We start from the raw sequence: 4,060 nt of genomic DNA, 5'->3' as shown, positions 1-4,060 counted from the left end.
ATCAGTAAGCAGCAGAAGAGGAGATCTTGGATGTGTTTGTAGGACTGATTGCTTGCGTCAAAAGATTTTCCACGTGCAGCATTATTAAAGTGCGCTTTGCAATGTTCTCTTGAACTTTGGTTTACTTTGTCTCCCGTTCCTAAATAGTGAAAGGAAAGTATTTATACAATGCGTCGTGTTTGCCAGAGCTTGCAATATGCACACGCCAAGAGTGGTGAGCGGGGGATTACTGCACGGCAAGCCTTTACACCTTGTGGTGCAAAATTTTGCAACTTCGGTTAGTTTCAAAGACTTGAGGTGGTCATGCAAAGTCAGCCAAACCTACCAATTTTGGAAAGGATTGATCATCCATCCAATGTTTATGATGGTGCTCTAAGATTTCCACAACTGCAGGTGTCGAGGAAAGGAAGGATCGGACAATTGGATTTGAACATGCTCAATCCAGAAGCAAGAGGTGTCTGGCAGCGGCTTTTACTTCTCTTCCATTTCCGAACACATGTGTGCTCGACTGAAAAGAGCATGCAGTGGGCCAGGAGGAAGACTGTTGACTGAACAAGCCATGAACTGCATGTTCTCATTAAATTCCAACTCACTGCCCCAATGCTAGCCCCATCCAATCATACATGTGTTGCCAGACCCCAATAGCATCTGATTATCTCCCATGTGAACAAAGGATGGGGCATGTTGAAATCCAATATGCCCACTCCTTCTTTCTCTTAACATTTGCTAGTGTGGGACAAAGTCAAGACACCCCTTACATATTTGCTGGTCAGTCAGGCACACTGAAATTGGCAGGTTTGGTGGCCTTTTGGTTATTGACTGATTGAGCACCATGTATTATCATTAGATCTTCCCAGACAGACAAACACTTCATTACTACAGCATATAGAAGCTATAGAGAGATAAGTCATCAAGTATGGTGGATGGAGTCATTAACATCAGGTGATATCCCAGTGTAAGCTCGGTCAACTTCTTCTAGGAGGTTTCTCATTTATATATTTTGTCGAGGAGATTGACCTTCACCGATATTCAGAACATCGAGGTTGCAATCCAATCAAAGTAGGCCACACTTCTTACCATATCGATTATATACTATATCCCAAATATATACAATAGATAAATCAACAAAACAGGCGGCAAAACACTGACCTACAGACAAACATAAGTAGCCACAGCTAGGATGGTATCTGACGATGACTGGTCTCTTTTCTCCTGACCATCCATGGTGACAGATTGCTGAAGTTCATGACCGTCCACACTGGCAATCAAGTTCTTTCTGGGATGCCCATTACAGTATAGGATATGATAACCTCAATGAAACATAGATCAAAGTGTTGGGGTAAAATTTACAATGGTTATTTATCTGGTATAGAAAACTGCCTATTGTCCATCTGGCTAATCGTTTCTCAGACGCGTCCGCTCTTCGCCAGTCGTTACACTGGCTGCCCATTCATTACAGGATACAATTCAAAGTACTTGTTCTCACCCACAAAGCTCTCCACAGTGCAGCACCCCCTTACATCTCCTCCCTCATTTCTGTCTATCGGCCTAACCGACCGCTGCGCTCTGCAAATGACTTTCGACTAACCTCTGCCCTAATCCGTATCTCCCACTCCCGACTCCAAGACTTCTCCCGTGCTGCGCCAATCCTCTGGAATGCTCTACCCCAAGATATTAGGACCATCCACAATTTGCATAGTTTTAGGCGCTCGCTCAAAACACATTTGTTCAGAGCGGCCTATCACATTCAGTAATCAAAGTCATTTTATGCTTGTGTGTGTGTTGCCCACCCTCTGAAGATGGCTGGACCATCATTGTAAATACATCATTGTAAATACAAACCTGTGCTTTGTATCGCCCCCACCTCATTGTAGATTGTAAGCTCCCACGAGCAAGGGCATCTTATTTCGCTTTAATTATTGTATTGTTAACGTTATTACTTATGACCGTTGTGTTTGAAACTGTTCAACTGTAAAGCGCTGCGGAATATGTTGGCGCTATATAAAGATTATTATTATTATTATTATTATTATTATTATTAAAGTCTATGGAGTGAAGAGAAAAAGAAAGGAGCAAAGGTTCATAGACTGGCATCTGCTTTTTTGTAAGTCTTTTATCTTACTCTAGAGCTGTATTCACAGCTAAGCTGCTCAGTACTGCTGATGTCCCTGAACATGTGTTGCATAAAGATCGGAGAGCAGGAAACCCTCATGTCATGTGTATGCTTTATATGGGAGACATCACAGCAGCTAGTGTCCACTCACTAGCTGAGAGAGAACTGAAAATTGGAAGTAGAATCTGCAGATGAAAAATGGGTGAAAAATGCATATAATTGCCAATTTCAGTACTAATCCTCACGTACACAAAAGGCACCTAAAACGCCAGATACACTTTAACAATCCCTATTACAAGGGTCCTAAAGGAGAATATGGCAGAAACTATGAATAAACATTTTTTTGCTACCAAAAGTGTCTTTAACTCTGACAGACCTGACCTAGTCATGCATTATAGAGCAATCCCATTGATTTCAAGGATACCATGTAATTCTTCATTAAGAAAAAATAAAATCAACATATTAGCAAAGGAGTCGTTCGGACAAAAAGATTATTTATTAAACACTAAACTAGAATTTATCATTAAAACCTTTATATTTATTCATGACTCAAATAATATAAAATAATCCTCATAATATACCGCCAAATGCTGCACATAATATCAACATACATAATAAAAAATACTGTCAGCTATAGTACACAACTCACAAGTGTCTGCCTAGGGGCCCCTTCTGTACATTCCTGTGCATGTGACCATTTATCGCTGATTTTTAAGTAGGAAATGGGTTACAACTGGATAACTCTAATGGCTGCCTGCACTAACCAGCTGCCGCCCTGGAGAAGAAGCTATTGTGTGCGGCAGCTAAGGGAGACATTTATGAATCGGGGCTGACAATGAAAATGTCACATAAGACAAGTGAAAGTGGCTCAGCCGGCTTCTCAGATCAGACTTGCCACACTCAAAATACACCCTGGGTCAATTCCCTTTTTGCTCTGCATACTTCTCTTTTTTTGGACTCCTCCTCTCCTCGCACTCTGTAATTGTGTGACATTCTTTGTTTTCACATTTGTCCACCGGCAAAATATGTTATCAGATCACTGATCGCTTGATGAGAGCCGTTAGCTTTCAATTAGGATATGAAAAATAACCCTCACCACCACCCATTTAAACAAAAAGTCAATTAATAAGCTAATATAGGATACCTTTAGCAGACCCTCATTCATTAGCTGCAGCACCTCTCTATCTCATGGACTAGGCATCTTCATACATTGCATGGAAAGACCACTGATTTCAATCTGCAACGACTAAATAAATGTTCCATACATTTCAAAGGTTTCTCGTCATCCAGTTCTCTCCATCTCCCATCAAGTCTTACTCGTCATCCAGTACTCTCCATCTCCCATCAAGTCTCATCATCCAGTGCTCTTCATCTCCCATCAAGTCTCATCATCCAGTGCTCTCCAACTCCCATCAATTCTTGTCATCCAGTGCACTCCAACTCCCATCAAGTCTTACTCTTCATCCAGTATTCTCCATCTCTCATCAAGTCTTACTTATCATCCAGTACTCTCCATCTCTCATCAAGTCTTACTCGTCATCCAGTGCTCTCCATCTTTCATCAAGTCTCATCATCCAGTGCTCTCCATCTCCCATCAAGTCTCATCATCCAGTGCTCATCTCTCATCAAGTCTTACTCATCATCCAGTACTCTCCATCTCTCATCAAGTCTTACTCGTCATCCAGTACTCTCCATCTCTCATCAAGTCTTACTCGTCATCCAGTGCTCTCCATCTCTCATCAAGTCTCATCATCCAGTGCTCTCCATCTCCCATCAAGTCTCATCATCCAGTGCTCATCTCTCATCAAGTCTTACTTGTCATCCAGTACTCTCCATCTCTCATCAAGTCTTACTTGTCATCCAGTGCTCTCCATCTCCCATCAAGTCTCATCTTCCAGTACTCTTCATCTCTCATCAAGTCTTACTTGTCATCCAATACTCTCCATC

The sequence above is a fragment of the Dendrobates tinctorius genome, unplaced genomic scaffold (genome assembly GCF_039654945.1).
Source record: "Dendrobates tinctorius isolate UK_male_01 unplaced genomic scaffold, ASM3965494v1 ptg000116l, whole genome shotgun sequence".
Classification (NCBI taxonomy): Eukaryota; Metazoa; Chordata; class Amphibia; order Anura; family Dendrobatidae; genus Dendrobates; species Dendrobates tinctorius.
The sequence above is the reverse complement of the archived record's forward strand: the minus strand, read 5'-3'. Positions refer to the sequence as shown.